At 37.5% G+C, this 18863-nt stretch overlaps 1 long non-coding RNA gene across 1 annotated transcript in view; it reads right to left on the reverse strand.

Moving 5' to 3' along the window:
• Positions 1–3526: 3526 nt before the first annotated feature.
• The window catches only part of LOC131411131 (uncharacterized), a 153146-nt gene continuing 137809 nt past the window's right edge, over positions 3527–18863 (reverse strand). The window contains exon 3 of the long non-coding RNA XR_009221501.1: positions 3527–4217. This is a non-coding gene — a long non-coding RNA (uncharacterized LOC131411131). The remainder of the gene's footprint in view (positions 4218–18863) is intronic.

Consider the following 18863-nt stretch of genomic DNA (forward strand, 5'->3'; position numbering starts at 1 on the left):
CCAACAAGAACACTATTGATGTGTGAGTACAGTAATTGAAGGGACAAAATAAAGAGAAGGACCAAATGTCATCCAAAAGAAACTGTCCTGGAATGTTATTTACTCCAATTTGGGACTTCAGTGTAAGTGGGCAATGATTTGTCAGGAGTGAGGGAGGTGTTAGCTAACCCTACAGTGATAATCATATTGCGTTACATAAATGTATCAAATCAACATGTTGTACACCTGAAACTTACACAATGTTATATGTCCATTATATTTCAATTTTGAAAAGAGCGTATTAGTGGCTTGAAAGAGTAAATGCTAGTTCCAAAGATATTTAAGTTATCACTATCATATAACTAACACATGGCAAAGATCTGGGAAGTCTCCCAAAATGTTCAAAATAGAGTTGCCAGATAAAATGAAGGATGCCCAATCCAATTTAAATTTCAGATAAATAACAATTATTTATTTTTAGTATAAGTATATCCAAAACATTGTATGGACGTACTTATATTAAAAATCATTCCTTATTTATCTGGAATTCAATTTTAACTGGGCACCCTGAATTTTTATTTGCTAAATCTGACAACCCTACAAAAAACAGTAGTATGAAATCACTCTGAAATTCCCAGACTGAACATTTTAATCTTTAAGTCATTAGCTTGCGTGTTACCTGAAAAGAAAAGAACAGCCGAGTAAATATTCATTTCCTAATCAGCTTCTCCTGAGGTCTGTGTACACTGTCCTGGACAGAAGGTAAAGTTCCAGTAATAACTATTCTAACAATGCAGCCGAAATCATAGGGAAGTGTGTGATACATACCCCAAATACCTAACTTTGAGACACATTTAATCAAGCCATTTTTAAGTAGACTTTGAGGATGCATTTATGAAGTACTTGGTATAATCCAACATTATTATTGACATGTAAATAAAACACCAAGGTGTAATCTGCTGGGTTGAGGAGCATAAATTTGTGTCAAGGAAACAGTAAAGATACATGGGATATTTTTAGATGGGCTACAATTAGCAAATGATGAAGGCCTGCAACTTACTTGGCAGTCCAATGTGTGCTCTACAGACTCATTCATTTATTCATGGATCAGTGACAGCCAGGGTCAGGCCCTATCCCAGCGCTGAAGAAAGAATCATGACAAATCAGACAAAGTCCCTTTTCTTATGAAGCTTCCATTCTGGTTGAGGGTAGATAGATGATAAACAAATGAATTCATAAGGAAATGTCTGGTAGTAACAGCTTCTGTGATGACTGTTAAAAAGGCAGGTAGGGAGTGAATTTAGGTTTGGGGCAAGCAAGGTTGTCTCCAGGGATGGAACATTTCAGCTGCGCAACAAGAAGGAAACAGCCTACAGGAAGATTGAGGAGAAGGAGCATTCTGCCAGAGGGTAGAGTTAGTGCAAGGGCCCTAAGGCAGAAGTGGCCAGGGCAGGAACAAGAGCTTGCTGTGACTGAGGACAGAGAAGGATCGAGTGGCTGAGTCAGCAAAGGGCAGAGGGAAGCAGGGACATTTACACCAGGATTTTGTTCCAAGTGCCATGGAGAGACATTGGGAGGTTTTAAGCAAGAGAGTGACAGGAGCTGAAATATGTTTTAAAGGAAATCCTCCTGGCTGCTGCCAAGACAAAGAATTGTCTGTACACAATAGCCAAGTAAAAGTGGATGCAGAAACAGTGATGCAGAGACTCTGATCCTAAGCAGGGGAGGCAATGGTGGTTCGTCTCAAGTAGGAATGAAGATGCAGACAGAGATTAGGTTTGGTATACATTCTGGAGGCTAAGTTAATAGGACTTGCTGACAGAAAGGTAGGAATCAAGGGTACTTCCTAGGGTTTGAGATGGATGACAGTACCATTTACTGAGAAGGAAAATCAGTAATCAAAAGTTTTAATATGTGACTTATTCAGTTTGAGAGGCCTTTTAGTCAGCCACGTGGATATGTTAAATAGAGAAAGGTTAAATCTCAGCTGGCGTGGTCCAGAAAGAAGTCACGGGAGAAAGAGGACTTGCCCTTGAAAAGCAGGTTGGAGTCAAATGGATATGGGAGGAATTTTCTGCATTTCTGCAGAGGAAACGAAATTGAAAAAATCTTAGTAAAAATTTAATAAATTGAGTAAGAAATTTTAGTAAAAAAATTACTAAAAAATTGGGAAAAGAGAGAATGAGCATGAAATGTGAATAATGGGGAATTTCTGTTGGGGAAAAGTGAGAGGTAAAATTAGGACTGTAAGGTAGAGCTAATTTATAGGGACCTTCAACAAGAAGAGTTTAAATTCTTCCTCTAAAAAAACATGGGGCCATTGCCAATTTTAGAGTAGGAACTAGCATAAATTTCAATTCTATCTTGCTCTCTGTCGCATCCCCAGTTGTTAACACGCAGTCTGATACACAGCAAGTGGTCAATTTATTAAATGAATGAATGAATGATTTATGGCTAAGTGTGTTTGCACAATAAGAAAACAATGAGTGAGGAAACCAACGAACGGGCTCCCTATTTCAAACATCTCAGTTTTCAGAAGAGGAGGTAAAACCTTTGTGTAATGTGGTGGCGAAGAGAAAGAAATAAAAGTGCCTTATTATATTTCCCAACATGGTAAGATGACAAAGGTAGATAGAATACACAAGTTTAGTTCATCCAGAAGGTACTAATGATTTAAAATACCACAAGAGATTTCTACTAAAACAATGAATTTGACAGAGAACTTAGTTGGTTAATGAAATTAAGGAAAACTTGGATAAGATTTTTTAAATGTTCTAAAAATCAAGAGGCCAAATTTTTCTCTCAGCTGTTTATGCATCATGCCATTCAGTTCTTAAATAGTTTTATAATTGAAAGTTTATGCAATTTTTTTAGTATGTCTGTAACATTTCTGCTGGAATGTGAAATTGATTTGATTATTTTAAGGGCACAGTATGGACATCCCATGGAACAACGTATCAAGATCTCCCTTTTCTTTGTCACCTGCTATTGTTCCAGATACTCTCCACTTTCTCCAAAAGTTAGTGATTGTCATACATTTGTATTTATATGTGCAGATACACACGTATGTTATAGTTTTGTGATGGTAGAGATGGTTATGTTGCATTGCTTACTGGAAAAGCAAAACTAAGTCACTATTCAGCATACAAAGAGGAAAACAGAAGATGAAAAACCTCCAGTAAAGTCAATAAGCTCTGTTGGCACTCACTTGCTATTGGCCTCAAAGCTCTCAGATTATACACTCCTTTTATTAGATTATTGCTTTAATGAGACTTTTAAAGAGCATTTTAATAGCCTCGTTGTTCCAGCAGATATACATTGAAAGGCATTTGGAATACCTCCCAGTTGCAACATTTTTGATCTTCACATTTCTTAGAATTCTGACAACCTACCAGGTAACAGTTAGTATGATATTATGCTGACACATTCCAGAGCTGGCAGTTGTTAGATTTGCCAGTGCAGTTTGTTGTCCAAATCCCACGGGCCTGAGATTTATTGCCTTTTCCTCTTACCCACCTCTCCGTAGACCCTCCCCACCCCTCTTCTTTTTAACTCTTTGACTGAACACACTATGGGTGTAATTTAGGTACATCGTGACTATCCACAGTAAATGTGTAACCTAGTACGAAACAAGAATTTGCCACAGAAGTTCTTATCTTATGAATTTGCACTATTCTGTGTAATTTGAAGAATCAGAGATAGCTTGTTTGGGGCAAACATATTTTTTTTCTTCACCCAGAGTTAAGCCATTGTCAGAACTCTCCCGAGTCACAGATGGATTGCAGACACTATCTCTAAACCTCTGAAAACCTGAATCGAGCAGAGTGACTGTGCTGTGGCCACTGCTCAGATTTCTTCTTTCCCAAACAACAGTTTCAAATATGGATAGGAACAGAGAGGGAAGAAATCAGAAAACGATCATAAAAATGCTTCAGGGGCCCACCCAATGGCGTAGTAGTTAAGTGCGCGCATTCCGCTGTGGCGGCCTGAGGTTCGCTGGTTCGGATCCCGGGCATGCACTGACCCACTGCTTGTCAAGCCATGCTGTGGCGGTGTCCCATATGAAATAGATGAAGATGGGCACAGATGTTAGCCCAGGGCCAATCTTCCTCAGCAAAAAAAAAAAAAAAAGCTTCAAAAGCTGACTTTTTTAGCGGCTAATGATAACAAGAGACAGACAAGTGTAAAATTCTCTTGGTGTAGAGTTGGCCTCAATCCTCCAGGAATCCATCTTCCTCCTGATAGAGGAAGCAAAGAGAAGACATCAGGCCACAGTATGAAATAGCTTCCTGTCTTACAATGGCGCCACCTGACCTCTGCTCCATGTCAGGTTTTCCAGGTTCATGTAAGCAGCATGAGGGGTTGTGGGAATTGGCATGTCTGTTAGGCCAAGCGCTCCGATATAGTACTCAGCCCAATGCGTTCCTTCCTTCCTTCATTTACTTGACAAAGATCTATTGGGCATTAACGATGAGCCAGGAATGAAGCTAGGAACTCAAATAGGAACACAAATATGGCCTGACCTCAAGGAAATCAATAACTAGAGGGGAAGACAGAGACGTGAACAGATAAATAGAGTCCAATACTAAAAATAAAATCATAGATCTATGCACTAGCAGTTATGAGAGTGTGGAGGAAGGGCACCTAATCCACCCGGGATGACCCTGAGAGAATGATACCTGAGTTGAATTGTTAATAAGAGGAATTAGCTGGTTGATAGAGAGGTGAGCTTGGAGCTCAAAAGGCTATGAGGACCACATAAGCAAACACACCAAGCTCACAACTCACATGGCGTGTCTGGAGAACTCCATGCAGTGCAATCTTTATGTTGTATAAAGTGTGACGTGTGAGCAAAGAGAAATGGTGCTGAAGAAATCAGGCAGCGATCAACGTGGAGTGCTTGAAGTTTATGACATAGACCTCTGCTTCCAAAACTCTCTTCCACTAGACACATGTGGCTGTTTAAATTTAAGTAATATTTCAAAAAATAAAAGTTTAGTTCTTCAGGTGCACTAGTCACATTTCATGTGCTCAATGGTCACATGAAGTTAGTGGCTACCATGGAGAGTGCAGATTATAGAGCACTTCCATCAACACAGGAAGTTCTCTTGGGTAGTGCTGGTATAGGCAGTCTTGAACCTTTGACGTGTTTTATATGGAGAAGTCAGATTTAGGTCTTAGATTCACACCAGAGACTCTGGATGACAAAGTTCAAGAGACAAGGCTGGTGACAGGAACTCATTTAGGGTGAATGTTTAATGGTCCATGGATCTTCCATTCTGGGGGGGGAAACAGACCAAAAACAACAAATAGTAAGTAAAATACGTAGTATGTAAGCGAGTAACAAGTGTTAGAAACAAAATAAAGGAAGGACGATAGAAGGGGCTGCTGGTGGGTCGCAATTGTAAATAAAATGTCTAGGGAAGGTCTCACCGAGAAGGTGACATTTGATCAAAGATCTGGAAGAGGTGAGAGTATGATGTAGGCATCCGGGAAAGAATACTGCAGGTGCACGAATAGCCTGGCCTATTTAAGATATATGTGTGTTATGATTTAAAATTTTTATATTCTTTATCTCATTATATCGGTCAGGGTTCTCCAGAGAAATAGAACCAATGATATGCGTGTGTGTATGTGCATGTGTGTGAATTAGTATGTATGTATGTATCAAGAGACATTTTTAAGGACTAGGCTAATGTAATTATGCAATTGTGCAGGCTGGAAAGTCTAAACTCTGTAGGGCAGGCTGGAATCTCAGGCAGGATTTGAAGCTGCAGTCTTGAGGCAGAATTTCTTCTTTTCCAGGAAACCTCAATTTTTGCTCTTAAGGCCTTCAGTTGATGGGATGAGGCCCATCAGCATTATGGAGCATAATCTTCTTTGCTTGAAGTCAAATGATTGCGTATGCTAACCACATCTACAAAATACCTTCACAGCACCATCTAGACTAACCATCTCACTTATCTTAATTCTCATTTTTCAGGTAAGGGAATTGAGGTGTACAAAGACTGAAAAACTTGCCTAAACTCATTCAAGGAGATGCGTAAAGAGACTTAACATCTATCTAAGTCTCCTGACACTAAATCTAGCGCTCTTTTGGCTGCCCAGTCTAAGTAAACCGGAAAGAGAAGCCTAAATTAGACCACGTAGTGAGCTCCAGATTAAAGGAGAGTAGATTCAGACATGCATTTATTTTATGATGTTCTCAAGGGAACCGTATTTTTGAATGGAACTGGAAGGGCAGTGTGAAGATTGTTTCCATCCTCATGTTGTTTTTGCTTTGTATAAGATCACGCTAACGATGAGAACTAACCTGCTCGTAAACTAAAAGGATGAGAACAACAAATGAGTCCATTAGAATGCTTTTAAAGGAGTAAAAGTAACATAATTTTTACCCTGAAATCAATTTTTTAAATATTATTATTCCTGCTTTTTAAAAATTTGTATTTGCCTGATATTTCTTCTCCCATCGTTTTACTTTTAACTTTAAATTAACAGTTTTTAGACATTAGTCTTATGTATAGCATAAAGCTGTGTCGATGTCGTCATCAGTCTTTTTTTAAAATAAATGAGCATTATTGGGATCACAGATATGTTTAATCTTTAGTTCTGCCATCATATGTGGAAGAATGTTTGTTTTCATTGCTTTTAAAAATATTTTAATATGTTTTTCTTGATAATTCAGGTTTTTAGTTTCCTTCTGTTGTTCCTTTGTAAATAAAACTTTCTAATTCTTCATTTCCGTAGTATCTTTGATTCTCTCCTATTAGCATTGATAAAAATAATTTCCCCTTTGCTCTTCTCTCTCTTCTCTGATCTTCATCTCCTGATTATATCTGTATATTTTTATTTATTTATATATTAATCATATTTTTTCTTATTTTTTTACCTTATGCCTCTAAATATACTTATAGTTCTACTGCTTCATTGATCAATTGCAAGTAATTTTTTACCCCCAACTATAAAAGAAAACTAAATCAGTGTAATTATGCCATTCCACTTTCTCTCTCCCCTCCTAACTATTATTATTTATATCTTTTCTATGTTTTCAAGATGTATAACATTTACATGTTCTATAAGCATAATCTACATATTTGCTTTATACACTAATAGTTTCTCCCAGCAGGCTCATAGAAACTATATTGACTGACTTCTGTGTTCAAAATGCGTGTATGTTGCCTTTTTCCTCAAACAACAGTGGCTAGAGAGAAATCGCTGAGACATATTTTCTTTCCTTGCAGGCATTATAGGCATTTTCTCCATTGGCTTCTGGGAATGAAATCTGCTATGGAAACCTCTGAAATCAATTTTCCCCTTAGAGACGACTAAAACTTTTCACCTTGCTATTCATCAAATTCTTAATTTATCTTTTTTTTTTAATTTTTTATTTATTTATTTTTTTCCCCCAAAGCCCCAGTAGATAGTTGTACATCATAGCTGCACATCCTTCTAGTTGCTGTATGTGGGACACGGCCTCAGCATGGCCGGAGAAGCGGTGCGTTGGTGTGTGCCTGGGATCCGAACCCCGGCCGTCAGCAGCGGAGCAGGCGCACTTAACCGCTAAGCCACGGGGCCGGCCCAATTTATCTTTGAAGTTCAATGATAATTTTTCCTTAAACATAGTGTGCCTTTTCAATACGCATTTCAAGTTTTTCCATTATTTTGGAATGGTTTTCTTAACCTACACTCTTAAACAGTTTTTTCTATTATTTTTGTGGTTCTTTTCTTTAAAGAGACCAATTATGTGCATGTTGGATCTACTTTATGTTTACCATATCTATGATTTTTTTTCTACTAATGATTTTTAACTTTTTATTCATTTCCATTGTATTTTACTTAAAATTCTCAATCCTATCCTCCAAGCCTCATATTGTGTTTTTGATGATGTATATTTTTCTTAATGCTGCTTCTACTTTGCCATTATTACTGGCAATACTTTTCTGGTAAGTGTTTTTCATACGTCTTTTGTTTTTATTTAGTTTATTTCCTCTTTTTTCTTTTAGTGTATTTGTTTAGAAACTGTGCTGGCCCCTTTTTATTATTGCTTACCTCCATCTGTAGATTTGTATTGGCAAGGGGTCAGAGATATATCCAGGCTAGCAAGTATTCTCCTCATGACATAGAGTTTTTGTGTGAGAGGAGTTTTTCCCAGGCAACTGAGATCAGCACTGCAGGGTAGTACACAATGCATAATCTCTCTCCTATCCCTACCCTTCTGCTATATTGCCTTTTGGGCAAATAGGGATTATCTGTATTTCTCATTCAGACCAAACAGGATCCAGGGAAGTTCCAGAACGAGTACCCTGTCCCATAGATGCATATTAGAGATGGTTGACTTTGTAACTCAGATTATCCCCACACCTAGGAAAAGTATGCTCTGCCAACTTTCCCTGAGAACTGCATTCTTTTTCTCTGGTTGGTTTACCATCCTTGCCTCTAGTGTTCTGCAGGTGTCCTACAATATATCTCAGAAGATAGTAATTTTTTTTTTTTCTATCATGGCTAGGACTTACCGTATCTCCTTAATTTGAGATTTCATATATTTAACCAAATCTGGAAAATTTTTATCTTTATCTCTTTGAATATTGTTCCCACCCTACACCCTGCAATTTTTTCTATTGTGACTTGATGGTACTTCTACTGGATATATGTTGAAATTCAATTTCCAGGTCCATAATCTCTCTTTCTAAATTTTTATTTCTTTATTTCTCTGTACTGCATTCTTAGTAAATTCCTTACAACTATCTTTCAGTTTATAAATTTTCTCCTCAGTTATGTTTAATATACCTTTAACCAAAACATTTAGTATTTTTATAACAAATCTTTTTTTTTTTTTTTGGTGAGGAAGATTGGCCCTGAGCTAACATCTGTCACCAATCTTCCTCTTTTTGCTTGAGGAAGAGTGGCCCTGAGCTAACATCTGTGTCCATCCTCCTCCATTTTGTATGTGGGTCACTGCCACAACATGGCTTGATGAGTGGTGTAGGTCCACTCCCAGGATCTGAACCTGTGAACCTGGGCCACCAAAGCAGAGCAGGCCAAGCTTAACCACTATGCCACCGAGCTGGCCCCTTTATAATAATTCTTATGTTTTTCATATCTAGACATTCTCTTTGGTTCTTTGCCATAGATTCTTTTTTCTTTTTTTATAGTGCCTTGTTCTTTTCTTTTGTTTTTGCTTCCTAATTGTGTGACTTTATTTTAAATATACTTATTATAGAAAACACTGTTAACATTGTATTTTCTGAAGCTTTTGAGGATTTAATCCTACAGTTCAATGTGTTCTCCAATTCTTGCTTATAGTAATAGTTTTCTTCATATGTTTTATAAATTTGGATTGTGAGTTTATCTTCAGTGGAGCTCTATCCAGACAAATCCTTTGTGGCTTGGCTTGAGGGTATGTTCCTCCAGAGTTATTTTGCATTTGTTTCTTTGAGGCAACCCAGGGACATCTCCAGCTTGAGACTAATTTTAATGTTAAGTTTTTTACTTTAGGGGCACAAATTATGCAAGTAATGTAATTTGAACACCAAACTCAAGTGTGACATAAGCCCATGGGAATGAATTCTCAGGAGAGACTTGTGCCTAGCAGTAATAGTCAGAAACAAACAAGCTTCTTTGTAATCTCCTTCTGTCAATAGAAGGATTTTTTTTAGCCCAGTTTTTCACTGAGGGTTCAGAATTTGAGCATCCAGAATTTTTTTTTCTTTTTTTTTGGTGAGGAAGATTGGCTCTGAGCTAACCTCTGTTGCCAATCTTCCTCTTTTTGCTTCAGGAAGATGGTTCCTGAGCTAACATCCATGCCAATCTTCCTCTACTTTGTATACAGGACACCACCACATCATGGCTGAATGAGCAGTGTGTAGGTCTGCTCCTGGGATCTGGGCTCTGGAACCCTGGGCCACCAAAGCAGGGCACACAAACTTAACCACTATACCACCAGGTCGGCCCCTGAACATCCAGATTTTTATATAAGAAGTCTAAGTTCCAAGTCCTTGCTTTATTGAGGTAAGTGAACTTACATTACTTAGACTGACAACCTCTCTTTAACCCCTAGGATAGCTATCTTGCCTATTACTCTGGTATTCAAGTCCCTCTTTGTTTCTGACAGATAAATTAGGTTGATACATATATCCTAGAAAATATAGTAAGTATTCTTTTTTAATGTAACTTCTTATTACTTGACTACACACACAACCCAGCATACACAAAGACATTTTATATGCAAATAATTATAATACTACTCACTATTCATTGAGCCCTCAGAATGTGATAGGAACTGTGCCACTTTACATGCATCACCTCAATAATAACATTTTAAGTAGGTACTGTTATTATTCCCAATAACATTTTAAGTAGGTACTGTTATTATTCCCATTTTACAGAAAAGGCTTGGGAAGGCTTGGGAAACTGTCTTAAAGTGACAGAGCTGGCATGGAAACCTAAAGTTATCTGAATCAGTGGCAGATGGTCTTAATTATCATCCCATATAGCTTCCATATATATGAGCCTCCACATATGAGAGGAAGAGTCTCAATATACGCATGTGTTTTCTTGGTTTTAAAAACTTTTAGTCTAACAAAATATTCATAGATTTTACAAATTGTTAGAGATTGTATAAACGTATTTACATTTTATCAACCAAATGCCACTTCTGTATTTCAAGTCAGGTGGAAAATTTATCATAGTAAATATGTAAGTTAATTTGCTTTTGCAAACTGGATTTTGAAGGAAGTAGAAATATAATAACTTTCCATTTCTTCTTCATGCTAGGGAATTATCAGTCCACCTAAATAAATTATGCAAAGTACCAGATTAACCTTTCATATACTAAATTTTAATAATTTTATTGGAAACGTTGCTTCCTTCTTTTTTATTACTATTACGGATTTTATAAGGTGTAGTCACCAATCCAGACTCTCCTTTATAACTCCTGAGGTTGCCAACACTTGTGGCTTTTTTGACATTTTTAAAATAAGGCAGCCTCAATGGGACCACTCCAGTTCTATAAACACTGCTTTATATCTTTGAAACAAAATAAGGAGTCATCAGCTTCTCATTTTCTTTTCTACTAGAAGATTCCTCTGCTTGGCTAAATTTATGGTTAAAAATAGATTTTAAAGGAGGGCTACTGTCCAGTAGCATCAAGACTCAAATAAAATGTACATATCAGCTTAAGAATAATGTTAATAAGAACTCCTCAATTTTAACATATTTTTGTTATTGTAAATAGTAAAGCAATAAATACTAAACCACATAAGCTATGAGCATTCCTCAAATTAATTCATCTTATTTAATTACTTTTCTAGAAATTTGAATATTTTACTACGCCCTCATATATATTGAGTGTGCTTTTTTTGCTAATATGCTTAGCAAATATGATTTTTAATCTCTAAAATTACAATATTTATTGAAATTGAACATCTTTTGAAAAGTTGAATAGCATTGATATTTCTTCCATTGTGAAATAATTGTCTATCTGTTCTCCATATAATTATTTGAGTCTATTTCTCTCTATGTATTTTGTATAGTACTTCCCAGTTTATTGATCACCTTTGATTTTTGGGCTTTTGGACACACAAGGCTAATTTTTAGATATTCAAACATATCATTTTATTTTTTATTATATTTTGAATGCTTTTAATTCTTCTCCCATCTGTTTAGAGATTAAACAGATATTTGTTGCTACTTTCTTTTAGTTTTCACGGTTCTCTTTGTTTACATTAATTACCATTCTTACTGATGTGGAATTTACTTTAACATAAGAAGCAGTAAGAATCTAAATTGGGGGCTGGCCCAGTGGCATAGTGGTTAAGTTCATGCACTCTGCTTCGGTGGCCCGGGGTTTGCAGGTCCGGATCCTGGGCACAGAAATACGCACTGCTTGTCAAGCCACACTGTGGCAGGCATCCACAGTAAGGTAGAGGAAGATGGGCACGGATGTTAGCCCAGGGCCAATCTTCCTCAGCAAAAAGGGGAAGATTGGTAACAGATGTTAGCTCAGGGCTAATCTTCCTCACCTTAAAAAAAAAAAAAGAATCTAAATTGATTTCCTTCCTCTAAATAGGTCACCAATCTCCTGCAGCATTAATATTTTTGCATAATTCATTTATTCACAATGAATTTGACATGCCTCTTTTTAAAAATTAGTATTAATTACTTGTATATTATAGACTATATCTGGTTTTCCTCTGTTATTTATTTTAAACAATTCTTGAGCCAGTTCTACACAGATTTAATTATTAGTGCTTTATAATATGTTTTTACATATCCAGTAGGCATATCCGCCAACCATATACCCAAATGCCCTGCTTTTCCAAAAAAAATAACTTTGAGTTATTTTTAACAATTTAGTTCACCATCATAAAATCTATTTTATGGACAAAACAGAATCTTCTCTATATATTCAGAGTTCTCATTGTAAACATCAAATATTTTGTTTCGTTGTGATACCATGGTACCCTGTGGACATTTGCACTTAAACAAACATTGTGGGATGTTTCACCTAAAAGTATTCCATGACCAAGAACATTTGGGAAAGATTGCCATTACACTCCCCTCTTGGAGATTCACAACGAATCTGAACACAGACAGAGAAATAAAGAAATTGTGCAGTAAAGAAATCTATGCAATATTGTTTAACCTAGTGTTTTCCATATTTTCATTTTATTTTATATTTTGCTTAACAATTACTAGCAAGCCACCAAAACAGCTTGCATGCCCTATGTGTTCTAAGAATGGTATTTCCTTTTGGCTACTCCCATACTCCCAGTCCTTTTTTCATCAATTTTGCCTGAAATGCCAATTGATCTCCCACATAAGCAGGGCATTACTACATAGGAGTGCCTCTAGCTGGCAAAAGACAGAGTGGTTAGAGATGGCAGAGATGCTGGATTGTGTTATGTCAGACCCATCAAAGAGGTTTCCATTCCTTCATGTTGCAGGAGCTAATGGGAGTGACTTCAGTCAAGGAAATAGAGAAGCAGGACTGGTTGCTGAGTCTTCTGAAGAGAGGCAGAATCTCCCGGTGAGCCTGCAGCACGGCTGGCTGAAAGTGGGTCATTTCACCACCAAGGAATGGCTCTGGGTGGCACCTCAGAGACACTGCGGTAAGGGAACAGACTCCTTATTCATCATGGGGGAGATAGTGTTTTTCCTCTCCTGTGATAGATTCACACTGGCTCTGCAGCCTTTATGGTTAGGCGTGACTTCCTGAGGGATTTTCTCTGGATTCACAGAAGGTTCCCTGAATCCCAGGGAAAGCCTGACTCACCCACAGTCCTGTCAGGGTGGGGCTGGCACAGCTTGGATACAACTTCTACTTGGCTGAACTTACATGACGGCAATTTTCAGCCTAAAATCAGCTGCCTCCAGGAGAAATGGTAGAACGTGACGCGGAAAAGGCCCCACAGAGGTGCTGACAGGGGCAGTAAAATCTCTCACAAGCTTCTCACTAGTGCCCTAGGGTGACATGTTAGGGAACTTGGAAAATATATATTTTTTTCTCTACAGCTTCCTTTTTCCCTACAGTAGCTTCTCCAACAAGTTCATGTCCTAGACATCCTAATAACTGATATCTTCCTCATAACTGATACTCACAGTACATTGGACAATTGTATCCAATCCTGGAACTGACATCCCAACTTTGCATCTTAGTCCTTAGGTCCTGTACAAAAATGCTAAATCTTCCTTTCAATATCATATCTTGTGGTGTCTATCACTTAAGTTATAAGAGCAATCTTGTTCTATTTAATGCCACCCCAGGAAGAGGTACTTAAGTTCTCACACACTGTCACTCGTGTGCCAACACAAACACATATCTGATTTCTGTAAACAGGCAGGATGACGGAGCTATCTGGTCGATAAGTACCTCCAAGGAAGTGAAGGGTTTGTTTGCCATTACTTAAAGCAAACAGTAGCCAGACGCCAGATAAAGAGACCATAACAGGTTGACCCAGACTTTGGTTGGGGAATTGAGTTGGCAAGTCACAGAAAGAAGGAAAGGGGACAAATGGAATGGACAATTTACCAAGATGTTTGAATCCCAGATCTGACTCTTAGTAGTTGAGTGACTTCAGGCAATCTACTGTATCTAATCTTGAGTTTCCTGTGAAACAGGGATGCCAATGGTGTTTGCTTCACAGCAGTGTCATGATGATTCAATGACATAATGTATATACAGTTATGTAATGCATCTGGTCCACAGTCATGCCCAGGAAACATAAGAATTATGGTGACAACAATGGCCTTTGACGGGTCACTTAAACCTTGGAAACTCAACGCAATGAGCAGCTTCTGGGAAAAGGGTCCGCAAATTTCATCAAGGTTCTCCAAATAAATAAAAACTCCTGGAACAATGGAAAGCAGTTTGAAAACATTAAGAATATCACTGAAATAAAAGACAGTTGTTTCAGACAAATTGATCTTTCCAAAGTTACAAAGATAACAATTATCAAATTGGTATCCTTGACTAAAACGTACTCATTGCTTTTCTTCACTTATTTCAATATTTCCCTCCTTCCCTCAAAACTCAGGTCAAGTAACCCTTGCTGAATATCTGGCTGGGCCTCTCAAGTGACACTTGCATAGTTCCCTCTTTACAACTTGTCCTGCTTTTCCAACTTCATCCCAGCTTCTGGAAAGCAAGGCTCCAATCTTTCACCCTCCTTCAATGCCCAGCACAATCCTTTGTACATGGTTACTAATTAGCAAATGTGTATCACTGATAATATTTGTCAAGGTGTGTTTCTATGTAGGGTATAATGAACTTCTTCTAGGTAAGTCCGTATAGTGGACTATCCCCTCTGTATAGCACAGCAGCCAGTATATCATAAGTGCTTCATGGATGAAGGGTGAATGAAGGTAAAGTATTTGGGTCACTGTGAGAAAGTTATATACCAATAAGTGGATAAATTAGGCAGGTAAGAACAGGAGGAAGTATTTTTTTAAAGATCACCCTATGGAGGATGTAACCAAATGTCTCAGTGTTTATTTCAAATGAATAAGACAATTTACAAACATTTATGACTTGTATACCAAAAATTCACTGGAGCAATATATTTTCATCAGGAGACCAAAGTTTAAGTTCAGAGGGTCAGCCACCCTTACATTCTGCTTGAGAACGAAGTCCAAACCATAGTTTCACTCATTTTGTGAGTGAAACTCACCATTTTTCCTCTTATGGTCCTAACACGAAGCACATCACCGATTGTTGAGTTGTACATTTATAGAAGTTTCCCAGCACTACCTATGATAAACAGAATAGGAAAGGGAAGATTCTTAAAATCAAAAGGAAAACAGCCAACATGGCAAGTAAATTATCTTTTGTGGTGATAGGGTTGGGAGAGAAAGGGGACATGTTTGTGCAAAGGAACCACAATGTGCCATTGGAGCTATTGATGGATAAGCTGTTTCTGAAACCTCTGCTTTTTAAAGAAACCATATCAGCAGCACCAAGCGGCTCATTTGCTGCAGATTTGTCTTCAAACTGTTTTTTGCAAAATGCTGATAAGCACAACTTAACTCGAGAGAGAAACTATATACATTTTTCATTTAAACACAGAGCAAATGGGAAACCACAGGACATATACAACTGTGGGAGCAGGAGACAAATAGGCTTGTGAGAAGCCAAACAAAGATGCTAGTTGGGTGGAACAAAATCCTAGGCAGGGTACCAAGTCAAAGAAAAAAAATGGACCACTGTTAATGGAGGTGAATCCCCTGCTAGAAATTCAAGCTGTTGCCATTTTTTCCCCCACAAAGGTGCATTTCTGCTTAAATTTCATAAGAAATTCTCAACTGAAGTTTTACAGAGTACTGATCAATAGCTTACTTTCTGGCCAATGTATTTTTATGAAAACCAAAGATAGAATTGCAACAATAAATTAACCGATGTGGATCATATTGTGTCTTTTATGAGGCAAACGGTGATGCTATATTCTGAATACATAGTTAAGTATAGAAGACCAGCATCAGTTCTTGGGATGAGTAATGATCATGTAGCCCCAAGTCATCATTTGTAACAAATTAGGTTACACAGAGCATTAGTTCCATAAGATGTTAGCAGGTGATATGCCAAATTAATGGTTCTGTAGTCAAATTTCTCACTCCTTTTCTAATAAAGAAACTCGTATATATAGACACACGTAAGAAACAAGCTCAAAGCAGGAATTTTTATAACATGTTTTAATGAATTTTCCAGGTTATATCCTAAGATTGGTCATAGTTCTGTGTCTCCAACTGTTCCCAGAGTGTGTTCAAGAGAACGCCTGTACCACAAAAATTACATAAATACACACATACGCACACACACACGTAATACATAAATAATGTACTTGGTAAAATAATTTAGGGAAATACTATGCTACATCCCTTATTTTTAAGCATCACAATGCACATTAGTTCATTAAAACCTCTAAAAAGTCCTACAGCAGAAACCCTATTTAACCCAGCATTGCTAAAATTTCTCATCAGGAAACTCTTACCTTTTTTTAATATGTAATATTTATTAATAACTCATGTAAGACAGAACTCGCTTTGGAATATACTGGTATAGAAGCACATTTAATAACATAAAAAAGTACAAAAGTAAAAAACAAAAACAAAAATCACAAAACAGTATGTACACCATGATCCTATTTTTGTAAGATAATGACATATTTGTTTTCCCTATTTTCTCATAACATTGTCTTGTTGCAAAAAATATGTTATTGATAACATTTTTTAAACACTTAATATTGTTTTATTTGGCATGGGGGAAGGTACATAGAGTATGACACATATTCTAAAGTTTCCAGGCATTCAGATGTCTACTAGGGTTATAATTGGAGCCAAACACCTTCAGTGAGTGACGGCCCTGTCTTGCTATGCTGGGTGTTAAATGTTGAATATTGAATGTCATGGTAAGTGCCCCAGGCTCCTATTTCTACTCCTAATTGGCACACCTGACAAATATCCATTGAACTAAGCTTTGAATCACCTGCATAATTAATACAGTATATAACAAGGAGACCAAATGTGAAGACAAAGTATTCCCATGCTTTTTCCCCCAAACACCAACTTTAGACACCTGACCAAATACTATTCAATTTCATCTGAATATCTCTTTCCCGCTTGGGTGAACAAAAGCACTGCATTGCTCCCTCATTCTGGTAGATGGCCAAAGAAGAGTTCAGCAGTGAGCGCTCACACCCCAGGCAGGAGCACAAGAGGGAGACAGGAAAGGTGCATGTTTCTCCATTCTTCATAAGCCTCTCACTTGAAGGAAACCAGAATTTATGGAAAGGTTGCTATAGCAGAGAAGCGTACTACATGGAAAATGCACCATATGGAAATGTTGCTGTAGCAGAGAAGGAGCTCTGGGGATTGACAAAGAAGGCAGGGGATACAACTTCCACCTTGAAGGACTTACAATCAAATGCTTAGAGCAGGATAAATGAAAGAAATAGGAATCATACATTTCAGCTCTATTGGGATGTGGCTCTAAGTTCTGTGCAGTCAGGGTAGCGGGAAGGATTAGAGAGCTGGAGAATTGTGTAGTATACAGGAGACTCAGCTGGAAACACAGGGTAAATAAATCAACTAAGAAGTGTGTGTGCATGGCTGTGTTAAGCACTTATGGAGTTTGCCGTGAGAGGTATGTGACCAGACTCATGCCCTCAGGGAGCAGGCTTTCTTTCTTGTTGGCTAGATGGCATACCTAGAGGAAATGTTAAAAAACAAATAAATAAAAATAGTATGTAATTTGGTTCTAAATGAGTGGATAGAGCCTGGCATAGAGCCTGGAAAATAAGTACTTAATACGTGTTTATTGAATTTAATTAGATCTATAAGCTGTCAGAGGGCTAGACATGAGATCTGCAGAGTTATACAGGAAATGAGGATTCTTATTAAGTAATAGACAGAAACAATGGCATAGGTGGTGAAATGAACCTTTGGGAGAGGTTGGGAAGAGGTCAATTAGAAAAGTTTTTAAACACAAAAGTCAACAGTTTAAATTTGAACAGAAGGGTACACTAAAACCCCTTTTATGCTCTAAGAAGGTAAGTGACAATCAAAATAAGTTCTAAGGACCACAATTTCTGGTAAGAATGAAGAGATGAGACTTGAATGAGGCAAACCAACAAGTCTATTTCTGGGTTTGTCCTACAGCTATCATGACAATATCACTTCAGAACAATTGTCAGAATTTAATGATAAACTCAGTGGGAAAGACTGAGAGAAGAGAATATTTGGGGCTTAGTAAAAACAATTCATTTATTCTCATAATCCAGTTGGACGTTCAACCACTGTAAGAAACATATTATGGTGACTTTACCCATTTTTATAATAAAAAGGCATGTAAAGTGTTTCATTACTTGCTACACTTTATTAATCCTAGTGCAATAAAAATGTGTGTGCGCAAGCACGTGAGTGTTTGGGAACTTGAGAATCCTGTCTGATACACGGAATCCAGTAAAACCAACAAGCATTAACATCGGCTTAAAAAGCAATAATCTGAACAGGCAAAAAGATACCCATTGTACTGGCATCATCTTAGCAGGGAGGATGGGGGAGGAGAACATGGCTGAAACTTTTGTTCTAGGTACATTTTGTAAGTGATCTGCATCCATATGGGGGGTGAGCCTTCTCAAAATGAATTCTCATATTCTGGCACTCAGACAGAAGACTGCTATTGAGCCTGACCCCAGGATAGCTTTGGTTGTATGGCCAGGTCTTGTATGCATTAGCCTATTGTTTAAATATGAATGTTCTATTCAGCTTTCTTGGCTGTCAATGGCAAAGACCATGTTGCATGCACATCAGAGATAAGTAGAAGAGATCATTGCTTAATATGTAACACATATGTCTCCCTTCGTCACAGGCAAAGGCACAAATATTTCCAA

Source organism: Diceros bicornis, chromosome 11 (genome assembly GCF_020826845.1).
Source record: "Diceros bicornis minor isolate mBicDic1 chromosome 11, mDicBic1.mat.cur, whole genome shotgun sequence".
NCBI lineage: Eukaryota > Metazoa > Chordata > Mammalia > Perissodactyla > Rhinocerotidae > Diceros > Diceros bicornis.